This window comes from Silene latifolia, chromosome X (genome assembly GCF_048544455.1).
Source record: "Silene latifolia isolate original U9 population chromosome X, ASM4854445v1, whole genome shotgun sequence".
Lineage (NCBI taxonomy): Eukaryota > Viridiplantae > Streptophyta > Magnoliopsida > Caryophyllales > Caryophyllaceae > Silene > Silene latifolia.
In genome coordinates, this window is record NC_133537.1 from 339,235,220 (window position 1) to 339,249,869 (window position 14,650).

At 36.6% G+C, this 14,650-nt stretch overlaps 3 long non-coding RNA genes across 5 annotated transcripts; all 3 read left to right on the forward strand.

The window, feature by feature from the left end:
- Positions 1-706: 706 nt before the first annotated feature.
- Positions 707-1,699, forward strand: LOC141622619 (uncharacterized). Its single transcript, XR_012533036.1, has 4 exons — positions 707-927; positions 1,033-1,081; positions 1,183-1,228; positions 1,625-1,699. It is a non-coding gene; the product is annotated as an uncharacterized LOC141622619 (long non-coding RNA).
- A 303-nt stretch (positions 1,700-2,002) lies between these two features.
- On the forward strand, positions 2,003-3,206 carry LOC141622620 (uncharacterized). Its single transcript, XR_012533037.1, has 5 exons — positions 2,003-2,039; positions 2,171-2,420; positions 2,533-2,612; positions 2,774-2,896; positions 3,091-3,206. It is a non-coding gene; the product is annotated as an uncharacterized LOC141622620 (long non-coding RNA).
- Positions 3,207-4,384: 1,178 nt separating this feature from the next.
- Positions 4,385-14,626, forward strand: LOC141622621 (uncharacterized). 3 transcript variants are annotated; one of them, XR_012533039.1, is made up of 8 exons: positions 4,385-4,446; positions 4,591-4,652; positions 6,060-6,183; positions 6,282-6,372; positions 6,460-6,565; positions 11,571-11,627; positions 14,360-14,484; positions 14,558-14,626. It is a non-coding gene; the product is annotated as an uncharacterized LOC141622621 (long non-coding RNA). The 3 variants fall into 3 exon arrangements; XR_012533038.1 differs by having other exon boundaries at positions 6,060-6,169; XR_012533040.1 differs by lacking the exon at positions 4,385-4,446 and adding an exon at positions 4,468-4,497 and having other exon boundaries at positions 6,060-6,169.
- The last annotated feature ends 24 nt before the right edge of the window (positions 14,627-14,650 follow it).

Below are 14,650 nucleotides of genomic sequence, written 5' to 3' on the forward strand. Positions count from 1 at the left end.
CGTGTTTGTTTAGATTCATGGCACATCATTTACTTATAAAAGTATCTAAATGCTAAACAAAAATGTCAAAACAAAATTTGATTTACAATACAACCCTCTCTTTCTCCATATTTTTATATGATCTACAAGATGACAAATGAAAACTGAACATCAAGAGTAGTCACTATACTTATAAAAACGTCAATTTCTTGAATCACATTAAAAATCATATGATGGGTCATAACATTATTATTCCCTAAATTAAGATGAACCATCAAACAAGTGTATCAAACTGGCTTCACTCTTGGCATAATCATCCTTCAATGCATCGTCGCATACAAAACTTGATTTGGAGCACATCTTCAAAATATTGTAATTCATATCATGTTGTAGAAAGTAGCAAAGTGGAATCATACACATATGTTGATATGATTCTATGTTAGTTATAGATAATTAGATATGTATGATGTTCTCCAAATATTATTTAGTTTACCACAATTTAGTAATTTTTCTTAATTCTCAAGTATACTCTACAGTTTGGAGTTTATTCATGAAGTATTATAATAAGTTAAAGCTTTAAGATTTAATGAATGAGAGGGTGTACAATCCAAAGGATAAAAAAATCCTTACAATCATAGATATAGTCCTTAAAGTTATGTGTTACATCGTGAGATTTGAATGGTTTTTTTCCTTTCAGAATATATGCCTTTACTTACTTTCAAATCCCTAACCTTTAAAAAGAGTAAACTTACTCTTACTGTAGCTATGAATAGTTCATCCTCAAGTGTACCCTCCACCGTTGGATTCTTCTTCAAGATCTTGTCCCTCCATTTTTCCTAAAATCACAGCCACAATCTCTCCTTTTCCCTCAGCCATTTCACTCCACCACTTATTCTCATCCCTCTCTTGTTTCTCTCACTGCGATTGAGTGTCGTCGGCAAAACCTAGGTATGGGCTGTTAATCTGAATTTCTATTCGCTGCTTTTGATGATTTCAAAGCTATTTCGTTCCGTTCTCGTTTCACTGCCTTGATTGATGGAGCTTCGACCCTAGGTTTCACGGGTTTGGATTTTGCGTTTCGAGGTGGTTTGGTTTGGCTCAGGTAATATTCTCGACATACAGTTTTGAACTAATTTTCGTAATTGATGGTTGCAAATCCGAGGATTTGATACTAAATTTAGCAGTGTTGTTCTTGTATATAAGGTGCTCGACGAAATGTCTCATTTCGAGGTGGTTTGGTTTGGCTCAGGTAATATTCTCGACATCCAGTTTTGAACTAATTTTCGTAATTGATGGTTGGAAATCCGAGGATTTGGTACTAAACTTAGCAGTGTTGTTCTTGTATATAAGGTGCTCGACGAAATGTCTCATTGAAATCGCTTTCTTTTTTCGCATGATTTTATATTTTTCGAGTGATTTTATATTTGAGTGACGTCGACAATTTGTAGTCCCTCCGTCACAATCATTTGTTTACCTATTATATTATTTGTGAGAGGTATTTAATCAAAGGTAAACAAATGATTGCGACGAGAGGAGTAAGTATTATTGGTTTGAGTTCGATTTTGGGTTAGTGGGATTTTATATGTTTTCGGAATGTTTTATTTAAGTTGAATGTGTCCAGTGATACTTATCTTTGGATTTGTAGCATTATGGAAAAGAGATAATAGCGAAACAGCTTGAAGTTGATCGGGAACACCCGGATGTGCATCACTTGTTTCTAGTGTCTACAAGAACTTTGTTGAGGTATTTGAACCTTGCATATGGGGAAGGAGGGGTTGACTTGTGCCTGTGAGTGGTGAGATCTTTGAGTGGATAACTTTATCTTTGCTAAATTCGTATTGACAATTTGGCCATTGTGGCGGGCGGCGGTTAATCTGCAGACAACGGAATCAACTAATACAATACTGAGATCTCTTGCCAAAATACGTCATCAATATGTACTTTTCATCTAGAGTGGGAAGGCTGAATCTTAATTGGACAGATCTGATCAATCAATCATCCGAACGAGAAAATGACGCCTTTCGAAGGCCATAGCTTTGACCGGAACCGAGTTTTTGGAGGTGAGTTTGAGAACTGATTAATTAAATGATTTTCTCATTTTGCCAAAATCCTTTCTACTATATGGTTAGTAGTATCAGAGCCTTTTTTCCTTTCGCTAACTAATTTATAACGATGAAAAAAACTGTTTCAGGCCGTACATTTCTAAGCACGATCATGGTTATCTGCTCGATCAATTGTTATGGAGTGTCTCGCAGCAAGGCATGATGTCGATTCCAGTGGACAAATCATGGTCCTCAAAAAAAAAATGTCCTTTAAGTGAGGTCGTTCAGTGTACCATTCTATTTTAAAGATATTATTATACAGAACTACACCCCTACTTTCTGTTAAGCAATAAAACTGGACAACAAAAGTCCGTGCCTGAAGGCCTCAATTGCTGTAAGGTGCAACTGTCAATTTATGGGCTCACTGTGCAGTAAAGTGTTAGACCCTTGCACTGAAGTACAATCTTATATATTTGTGAGATTCTAATTTTGGTTTTGCATTTTGTAACAGTGGAAGCTTCATATATTTTAGTTTGAGGAGGAAATGAAGGTCCAAGGTAATATGCAATGTTATCATTGAGATCTGTACTGGTAGATTTCTTGTGATGTGTGCATTATAACCCTTATTTACGGTTGACCCATCATGAAAATCGTGTCGAGAATTGCACAAAGTGACTACTGAACAATAAAATGAGGTGTTGCCAATTTAATAATTGAGTTGCTTTTTTTAATCATAAAATTATCTTCTGCAGTTTGCAAAGTGAGAATGGGACTGGATCCACCAACTGGTTGGAGTGTTACATCCTTAAATCTCAAGGGTCCTTTGCCAAGGGTGTTCATTTCTGAGCTCATTGAAGACCAGATAAGTTCAGAAGGTCAGGTGATTTTTTGGCTTTGTTAAGAATATTCGTAATTTTATTGTAATTGGTATTGTTGGACTACTGAAAAACACGCTGTAGGGATACCTCATCGCTGAGATATTTGATCTGTCAATTTTTGGGGTTGCGAAAAACCACTACCTGGTACTTTTAAATGTGTTGCTCTTACAGTTTTCCGTATGTAAACACAGAACATAATCTGGAAGCACGCTGAAATGTCGAGTCAAGGAAACAAGTATGGAGCTCTTGCCAGTACACCCGAGCTATTAACATGGGAGAAACCCTTGCATTCATAATTTCAGTGACAAGTCAGGTAATAACAACAGTATTATTGCAGGGTGTTGTGTGGTTTGATCTTAGCATGTAGTAAGGGCATAGATAGTAGTGAGGGGAAGGTTGGTGAGAGGTAAATAGACGTTTAATGTTACGTTTAGGGTTAATTAAGATAATAAGCTCATTTATGAAATAGAAGTTGGGTTAAGAGGACGACACAATTTCCGGATAAGGAAGGTCAGAACAACAATGTGAAATGTCTCTCTTCTATGCAGACTTGGTACACACAGGATGAGAGAATAAGAATTTAGTCTGAATCATGAGAGAAATAAGGAAGTCATTTAGAGATGATGTATATTGGTTGCAATTGAGCTTGACTACTCTAATTTGAATTCTTTGTGCCCATCTCCCTTTGCTTTGAAATATTGGTGGTATTAGGTTTTTAGCGATTACGAAATTGAGTGTTCTTCAATCGTAGAAATAGAGCTGACTGAACTGAAATTAGAGTTGATAATGCCTATTTACTTTTTCTTTGAAATTGTACTTGTGGTTTAAGATCAGGATGATTATGAACCGATTTTTAAAGATTGTCGAGATGAAGCTCATGTTAGTTTCCTTTTGTTCAAATTTCTCGATTTTATTCTTTGTAATATAGAATAAGAACATGAATAAAATTGATAATTTAAATTTAGGATGATTTGACAATTTAGAGCACCTACGAACTTGTCCTCAGTTAACATAAACTTTTATCGGGCGAGAGTAAAGCTCACAGTATATTTATCCTTCATCACTAAGGGTCTGTTCTCTACACATTAGCTTTTCTGGAGTTTCTTTTTATGAACATGAATTAAGGTGTTTCTTAGTTTGGGTTATCTTAACAATACGCACCTGGTACTTACCTGGTATCATCACATCATTTTTGTGTCTATAAGATCATCAACAGTGGTTTTCTAGATAATTAATTGAATTTACTTTAGGTTTTTTGCGATTCTTTGAGTAGTTACAATTTCTTAATCTTTGGTTTTGTTCATTGTTCTTATTTTTTTACAATTGACTTGATTTGTCGGTGAGGATGAAGGTTTTAATATATCGAGGTATGTTCAATTCTTTCGTAAAGGTTTTATTATTGCTGTGTTAGTTTACACTTCAAATGATAACTTTGCTTATACCAGATTGTTCTTATAAATTATCGCTAGGTCTGCCTTTTTTTTAGATATGGCGATGGCCAAAGATGTGGGCGGCGATGTTTACACCAATGTAAAAAGAGCTATCACGTAATTCTCGATCTTGCTTTTGTTGATTATTGAATCTTCTTTGTGGTCTTGGTACAACTATTTTTTTAATTTCCTTTTTTCCTTATTGTAATTGTTGACTTCCTAGGGTGCTTGATTGCTAATCGGGGTGGCTTTAATAACCAGGTTGTTGTCGTCGTGGTTGGAGGTGTCTTGGTTCGAGGTGGCGATGTAATTGATAAGAGGAGGTATTAGTTCTACTATGTTTCACTTAAGACAGGTTTGGAAATGCTTTCATAGTACGATTACTTCCCTTTTAAATTGTTGGAGTTCCTGATTTTTACTTTTTAATTGCTTCTGCATTAATTTTAAATAGACGTTGGTTACGTAATTTCTTCGAGATGGGTTATATTTAACGTACAATGAACTTGAATCCCTTTTCATTTTATTTTCCTCCTAACATTCTAATGCCCAAAATAAATTTTTACAGTGTTTATGAGATATCAATGTGTATATTGTTGTGTTAATAGTGCGTTTACTTATGACGGTAATTGCTATATCATATTGTTTTTTAGCTTATATGGCCATACAAATATACTGATGGTGCAATTTGATTGCAATCAAGCTGAAAGGAGTCGTCTTATACGATGATAGCTTTTAGGCAATGTTATTTGTGATTTTATACGATTTAATCGCAAATACGAATTTATTTAAGGGCAATTCTAGGGCAGTTCAAAACTATTTACCGGATTACCAATCACAATTTTGTAGGTGTGAATCTCGAAAATAATTAGTTCAGCGCCTTTTGGTGTTTATTTGGGATTTTAATTGGGGCTAAGTATGGATGGTTTCAGCTACTGCAGTGGGGTTACTGAATAAAAAAGCCTAATTTAGAGTTACTAGAGTCGAAATCTTGGAGGTTGGACGGGACGAGAGTAGATTTATATTGGTGAGATTGAAGGTGTGACCAGTGCATTCTATTTGAGTCTATTGCCGTTACACCTTCTTTGGCTAAGGCTTAAGGGCCTGTTATGGGTGTTGTAAATGTGTACATGAGTCTAAAATAGATTTGTGAGATTAAAGGGTGTGGTCAGTTGTTCGCTGTATTGAAGTTGCGCCTTTTTGGGTCATCAATTTGCAGGTCCTTTTGGTTAATCCTTGCCCTTTTTAAAATGAGGAGTTCATTGTGGTTATGGATAGTTACCCCCCAAGTACCTTCCCCACGCTTGATCTTTCCCCTTCAATCCATGCCCTTAGCTTCGGTGAGGCCTTGCGATTTCTGATTTGTTTCTTGCTTTGTGATGTTGACGTATTCATGGGTGGCGAAATGGGTTGTATAAGACCGAAACAGAGTCTTGATGTGCATCTGCAGTGGAACATTCACTTTGTTGATGACATGGGCGGGGTTTGTTGTGTGCACCGGTGATTGGTGATTAACCTGCACCTAACTGCACCGCTTGAACGTACGTTCGCCTGACTTTTTATAAACTTTTGTTTCTAGAACAGAAACAAACCTTACTTTATTGTCACCAGTAGTTGGTTCTATGTTTAAGCGTGGACACCGCACTTCAACTGGCTGATTTGCTATGTTCATTTGTGATTTTGGCCTTACCCAGTAAATGTTTCAGAAATGTAATAAACGTACTTGTGTTCAGGTCTGGTGCAGGATTATCTATGTCAACCATATCTGTTAGTTGCTCTTTCGGGCAGGGCGCGGTCGTGCAGGGCATGTTTCTGGGGTAGCAGGTCGACAATATTACCATAGGTATCTTGCTTAAGGTCTGCTGTCTATATTCATTAATTATTACGCAGCTACGTAGCTGCGTCGGACAATCCATGGTTTTTTTAATACTAACACGAGGTAATGCCATGTTCAGGTGTAGTAGGGCAGGCAAGTCGGCGATCCTCTCTGAACAGTCGCTACAAGGATTACCATTAAATACTACCGTCTCTTTTGGCCCATACATGGTCAGTTAAGTTTCAATAATCATTTCTTTAATGTTCCCTAAGGCTGATTTACACTATATCTAATGTTCAGTGTTTCTGATTTACTAGATAGGATGGTGTGCAGTGATGATTACATAGTAAGAGGCTGCAGTATGCAGGATAATGGTTTTGGAAGTTTAACAGCAACATCTACTGCCCTTTATGCTGCCTAACGGTACGTAAATTTCAGCTAAATCTGCCCAAGAATGCATGTAACTCCATTGTGTTCTTTCGCTTAAATATTATATCCATAAGTGATCGGCTGGCAACATTCTTTTTACGGATGCATATTTATTGTATCCATATTTCAAAAAAAAAAAAAAAATCAGGGCAACAGGCCCAATCAAATAGTTTGTGCTTCTGCCCTTCCTGTTGGTATTGTGAGTTCTTAGAATCTGTGTTTGATATATATATATATATATATATGTGTGTGTGTGTGTGTGTGTGTGTGTGTGTGTGTGTGTGTCTGTGTCTGTGTGTTTGTGTCTGTGTCTGTATGTGGTTGCGTGTACCGGTGTGTGTGTGTGTACAGATATATATATATATATATATATTTGGTTTATTTATAGAGAGAGATATATATAGATATCTAGATATGTGGGTCCTTCCCTATTACGTTGATGCACGTGAAAATTTAAAACATGCTACCAATTTCAGCAGAACGATTAGGTCATATCAGTATGCGAGTGCGGCTACCACGAAGTTCGGGAAGAGTTGCAGGCTCAGCTAAAGATTTAGAAGTGAAGTGTGTGTGCTGGCAAGTAATAGCTCGTTGTGCAGCAACAAATTAATCTAAGGCTACCACCATGCGCCTTATAATATTTAGAACCCACAAATACACATAATGTATGGTACATTATACTTATATTTACCTATTAACCATATTGGATTATTGACATAGCAGTGTTATTACGACAGTTGACTGTTGCAAGCTGATATTACATCAAATTCAACCTGTGAAAAAAAATGAAAAAAAGGCGTCGTGTATTTAAAAGTTGTTAAGCATATTGATCAGTAGCAGTGTTGGTAACGGTTGACCGCAAATGTAACAATATTACAACCTTAATGACAATTAAAGAGAAAAAAAACCTAAAGAAACCGTAATCCATGACCACAAACTTAAATCAAAATGTTAACATAATTAATCACAGCATTATTACAAAAGTCAAACTTAATAAATGAACAGTTGCAGTTAGAAACGAAATCAAGGGTTACGTGAAAGAACAGTGTAGAAACTCCATTGAATAGTAAAAAAGAAGGGAAACCATCAAAATCCCAACTACTGACAAGACAGCCACTATTCAAAGGAGTTAAGTTAGTTGGAGTGATGTCATATGTGACTCTTCAGTTGCCAAAATCAGTCATTATGAAACTTGTCCCCTCACCTACTATATAAACTTAAACATGCTCCACTAATCTATCCCTCAACATAAACATATTTTGATCATAACTCCACAGCATCAAAAAAAATCAAAAAAAAGGGACTAATATGGAACCTTTTACATGCACACGCCTTTTCTACTTAGATGAAGAGGATAAAAAGGGGTTCATCGCAGGCTACATTAAATGGAAGCAGGATCAATTCAATTCAAAAGAGATATTCACAAATGCTGATGTAAAGAAAGCTGAACCAGAGGATGGTACTACAACTCACCATCCAGCACTTGGTTTAGGCGTGGTTATGTCTAATGTCTTTGATAGGCTTGCCAAGGCTGATAAGCGGAATGTGGCTGAGGTTTGTAAAGCTTGGGCTGAAATGTTTCTGGTGGGAACCGAAACATCAAAAGTGTTTATTGATTATAATAAGCAATTAGTGACCGAAAATGTCGAGGGTATGATAACAGCTGAACGTGAGCACAAGGTGGTTCAAATGTATTGTGTCTGCAGGGCTTTTACTAATGACGAGGAAAAAGCTGAATTCCATCGTCAACTAGAGGCGGGGTGGTCAGATGAGGAAAGCTTTGAGGTTATGGATGACTTTAGTATGTGGGATTCAAAACTCGGGCGGTGAGGGGTACTATGACTCCGATTGCTAGAGTTTGACAAATAACTACGCAAATAAGTAGTCTTTGGAGGCTAACTCTTTGGAAGATTGCCTTTGTAATATAGCTTGTAGTTGTTTGTTTTTGGAAGGTTTTCGGGGTGTTTCTTGGGCATGTAAATTATAGTAATGTATTAGTGACAAGTAGTTTCTTTGTGTTTTCGGTCTCTCTTGGTTAGGAAAGTCTTTCCTTTCCGTATGCTAACATTTTGTCTTGTCGTGCGAAGGATAGCATGGTGTCCTTTATTTTGGGAATTTAGGCACTTCTATGACAGTTGTAAATTAGGGTGTCTGGTTAGTAGAAAGTCATTCGACTTTGGTTTGAACTATAACTGTTTAAAGAATTTCAAATCTGCTTTTGAACAATGTATGCAAGCGTTCTATCAATGGTAACTTTTATCTTACGGTTTCTTTGTTTGCACTATATGCTTCTTTAGCATTGACTTTGATTTCTGGTGTCATATCTGTTTACTCTCTTTGGATAAGAACCCGACACTCTGCTACTTTTTCCACGACTTGGTAAATAGGACTGTTACATCTACCATTTACGAGTTTTTGTTTGTGCGCAAAACAGGCCGCAAGCAGTGAGACTGTTCAAGAGATTCCAAACATCTCACGTTAGACGCTTATATACTACCTCTAAGTATATACAACAACCTATCCTGCATAGTGAGGTTTGCTATTATGGGAATATGTGCACTACACTTATCAGGTATGCTGATCTAGCCGTTTCAATAGGCTCACCCTATTTTTACACGCGCTACTTACACTTATTTCTGATGCATGCTTTCAACGTCTGTGTGCTTTCCCTGTCTTTTAAAAAAATACAATTCCTGAAAAAAAAGAGGAAATAATTGTCATCTGCACCTTCCTGTCCATTGACACTGGCCACCTACATAACTTTGAAAGTTGCATATCATCACCCGTTGAATTTAGTAACACTTTTGTTGAAACTACTAGGCTGAATGAACAATGTCTACTCATAAATGTTTGAAGACTGCATCTACGTCCACTTGTAGATGCATATTCCATATAAGTTGAATTTAACATAGATGCAAAAGGCCTTACATGAAGAATTTTACTGCAATCCTTGAGTCATTTACATAAGCTGCAGAATAGCAGTGGCCTGATATGTTCAAGATCATGTCCCTCCCCACCTCCCTTAACCCTCCTTAAACAGATGCGCCCACAGTACACGATAATGATCTCGGTTTTTTAAAAAACAACGCTATCAGTGCCTCAGCATAATACCGCAAGGAATGTACGTTCCACGCAACAGTTATCATTACCCTAACAGCTGTGGGAACAGCTGCTGGCGGAGGACTGCGTCCATTATTCTATCTTTAAATGCCTGCATTAAATACTTTTAATGTAATGGACATTGGGCATTGTCCCGGTGAACAAACATTAAAACAAGTGCAGCTAATTGTCTCTTTTAGCTAAACAACTTGCCGGTTTATAATTCTTGGGCGTTTAGAGGGCCAAACTAATCTGGTTTACCGAAATTACACCCTGAACTGTTCAGATTTTGGATTTGTATTTGTAAATTTTATAAATGGTAACAGATGTCACTGCTTCCTGCATATAGGAGCATGGCTTCAAATGAAAATGGGGCCCATTCATGAAATGCCACTAGGAATTACACGTTTGTCTGAATACGTGTGTAAATTCGCTACAAAGGCATACTCTATATTTAATGACTTGGAATTACTCTCTTACGGTCTTGACGACTTATACGTTTGTTTGTTACATTTATATATTGAGTCAATGTAAAGAAAATACCACTCGATCCTTACATCTGAGTTAACCAAATCGCTTAAGGATCCTTGAAGATTTACAGCTTTGGGGTTTGTTTTTAAAACACAAGCAACTAATTTATTATTATTATTATTATTATTATTATTATTATTATTATTATTATTATTATTATTATTATTATTATTATTATTATTATTATTATTATTATTATTATTATTAATAATACTATTATTACTATTATTATTACTATTACTATTACTGTTTTTATTAATAATAATTATTAAAATAATTATTATTATTACTATCAAAATATATACTTATTTTTATATAAATAAAACCTTTACAAATATTACAAACTGTAACTTTACTTCAACTTAATAATATCGCGGGAGTTACCTAAGAGCACGTCAACAAACTTTACATAAACTCTATAATATCGAGAGAGTGTGTACTATTGTAACTGGTGATTACTATTGTAACTCGCGATTTAGTTAGATTACAAGTTTCCTCAAACCTCATATAATATTTTCAGAAAAAAAAGGAAAAAAAAAAGGTACCAATTGCATCACGTAAGGCACCATAACATATCACATTCTATCACAATAACACAATCCCCTGAATCATGCATAGAGGGGTGGACAATAATGAATAAGTTATCTTTCCATTGAACAATGGTACTACTTATAAGACATAATAGCCTTTCTTTTCTTTTGAGCCTAACAAACAAAAGCATATCAATTTGCCCATGATTTAAGTAACTAAATCTTGACAGTTGATGGTACCAAATGTACCAGACGATTTGTCTGAACACAGATATACACGCATTTGAGGCAAGACGGCCCAGCTCGGAACGACTAAGCTTTACTAAATAAATACAATTTTACCGGTACATGAAATTTCTGATTAAATTAAAAACGATATAAAGGACACGGCTTGTTTCACCGCAACCTGACATCGTATAATGTTTTGTGTACATTTGAAATGCGCGCTGTATTGTACAAAATATTTAATTTATAACTATAATGTGCAATTGCAATTACCAACTATTGGTGGTAGTAATCTGGACAACATTTTTCGGGATTAGAATAAGCCCCACCTCCCAAACAAAAAGGCTAACTAGACATTGATATTGAATTGGACATATGTAATGGGTAATTCTTAAACCCAAACTTTACATATTGACCTATAATTTGTATACATTTGAGATAGTGGCTGTAGTTAAAACTAGAGTGTGAGTGTATTATTTTATTTACATTCTACACCTAACATTACATTGTACTTGTATATGCATATATATATATAAACAAAGTGTGGGGGTTTATCCTTGCAATTATTTTATGTACTCAGGCTCAAATAATTTGGAAAAACTTGCAAAATGCAGGGGAGTTGGGAAAGTATAGCTGGGAACTCACCGGGTTCTTCTTCTGCCTCACGAAAGGTATAGTCTGTTTACGTGCTTAATTTACCCTATTCGCGCTTCAGTAGTCGGTATATATACATTCACATATACAATTTCTTGTACTCTACGAACCTTTACGTACTGCATTTCAAGTAAAATATTGTCTATGTTATGTTTTCTGGTAACCATGTTACCGTTTCCTTAGAAGTAGAGAGTGCTTTCTTTCGTGTGTTTGTGGAATTTCTGCAAGTACTACCTAAGAGGAAAATGCATGCTAAAAGTGAATGAGTTGTCTGTGTTATGTTGTGTGTAGCATGTTTAATGTGTAACTACAAATGTGCGACTTTTCATAGTAGGGTATATGAGGCCAGCTAAATAAACTGTCTAACTGAAACATCAATAACCATGGCCTGAAGTTTTATCCTTAAAAGGGACAATACAGAATAAACGAATGCATAATGTGTACTGAAAACAGACAAAAAAATATTGTACAAACAAACTTAACTTGTGTATGTATGATAAGCAATAAACTGTACATACTAATGCTAGCTCATAGCGCACCTTAGTTTAAAATGTAAATGTAACTTCTCAAAAAAAAACAAAAAATAATTAACAGCTGCCTTCCTGCAACCCCATACCATTGCAAAACTATGAAGTGCTGTTCTATACACCTATTGCGTTTTAACGATCTTTGTCGCCCACCGGCCTGTTTATTCATTTTAGAGATAGGACATTACAAGTTTTTCTATTCCCAGGTCTTTTAATGTAGGAAACTAATAAAATCACAGGTCCTAGGTCCTGCATCTATACAAGTAGTAGTACCGTTCCAACCCTTGCTAGAGCAAATAGCAGAATGCCTTCGGTTCTCAAGCCCTCAGTATCGCTACGCTGCCAAAGGAGGTAATAGCGTCCACCTTTCAATCCGCACAGAGGGTGAACCAGTTGCCTTTATATACACTGGCGGTCCAGCCTTAACTCCTGAAGAGTCGTGTGAACATGCGGCTATGCAGGCTGTCCGTGATCTAATGACTAAATATAATGTCACTGTCAAGGACTTCACCCACACCAAAAGGGAACTGTCACAAAGGTTTGCCGGCCTTTACAACCTGAAAAAGCGAGAGTTAGAAGAACTTATGAAGGGCCATACTAACCTCCCGCTGAATGAGGAACTTCAGGAGCCCTTGCCAGGACCCCGCAAAGTAGTCACACTTGACTATGTTACCCTGTTAAGGCACCTGACTGAAAAATTCCCCATTCACTGTACTACAATGGATACCCTTCGCCATGGGAAGGAACGGTACACTGCATTTATTACCGTGTCACTCCCTGGAGTAATTAGTGGGAAAAAGGAAATGGTTAGTGGCTGTTTCAAATTTCGGAAGCGCAAAACATGAATTAGCCAGAAAGTGATTGAATATGTTGCCCCAATACTTAACATTGAAATCATAGATGCAAACTATGATACTCCAGCCACTAATCGTGTCATTCTTAACTGTGCGCTAGCACGAGAAACCTACCTTGCTTCAAAGGCACGACTAACAGGCATAGAGGAAGAGTTTGAACCTTCATGTTTGCTCCTTGAGGAAGGGGCTACAACTCCACGCGCTAAGGCTTTCCAAATCCCTCCTCCTAATGGTCCTCCTCCACCCCCTAAAAAAATCAAAGCGTGTTCAACTGCGAGCACAAATCTCACGTCCGACTGCAAGAGCTAAGCCCCCGGTACTTTAGAGTTTCTAAACATGTTGAAGAAATGTTTGACCGCTTCAAAAAAGGATAGTGACTAGCTATGTAAGGAATGGTATGGGTTACCGTAGGCAGACATGGAATATGTTTAGTTTTGGCACCATCTTTCGCTTAATCGTTTTTAGGTGTAATGCATTTCTGCTTTGTTTGTACTTATCCTAGGCGTTCGAAATATCGAACTGTAACGTTATGACACTATAAATGTGTGGTTTGCTGTGCCTATATTGCACGTATGCTCATTCAATGTGATGTATTTTGAGGCGGACGCCTTTTTGCTAATCGAATATACTACTTATGTTGTTCTTTTAAAAAAAAAAACTAAAAACTTAGTAATGCTTATAAGTCACCCCTAATTTTTTTACGCGATTTTAAATTGGTTATGCTACCCTAGCACATGTAAACAGGGGCCTATCCTCTTACTAGAACAATAAAACAAACAACAGGTAACCAAAAAATAATAATTACAAAAAAAAAACATTTGCGGAAGTAATACAATCAAACTTTTTTAAAAAGAAAAAATTACTCCATTAACCATAGGAATAGTTGAGGCCACATCTGGAGCCTACGTATCCTCGGTACCTAAAACAATACAGATCAAACGCTTAACGATGCACAAATAGTCGCCTAACAAGTAATTGGACAAACTAAAACCATTTACACCAAAACAAGTTTGTTAAATTAAAAGGGTGTAATTTAGTAGATTAATAGAAAGCAGGTTTGAAATCAAGTTTAGTTATTACACAGGCCTTTTGCTATGGCATGTGTCACCTAAATCCTAAATTGGTGTCCTGTGGTAATCTTCGTATATATGTTGCATGTCCGAAGGTGCATAATACATTTATAGACTGAGTGGCTTACATAATTACATTACTATTCCTATGTTCCCCTTCTGATATTATAGCAGCTTGTAATTGGATCCTGGCAGTCAGGTTCTTTAATTACTACCTTTGGGTGTTTGTTGCATTGCTCAAATCCTGGCTTTCTACCTATCTATATTAAAGATTAACTTGCCATTACTATCGGTGCAGTATCCTTTCACCTCAAACGCCTTGCCACCATGTACAAACAACAGCCTATGTGCTCCACCACCTACACCAGTTATGCGTGGGAAACGATCAAGAGCAACATTTCGACAGCCTGATAGTAGAAATAGGTATAGCCTTCACCTTATATTCCTTATGTTTTTACGATACTTATTACAGGTTGCCCATATTCTTTGTTTGCAGGGACACCCCGGAAACACTCCCACCACCACGCCCAAAAAAGAGAAGGAGAGCCCAAATCAATCGATTGCGTAAGCTCTATTACTGATCTACAGG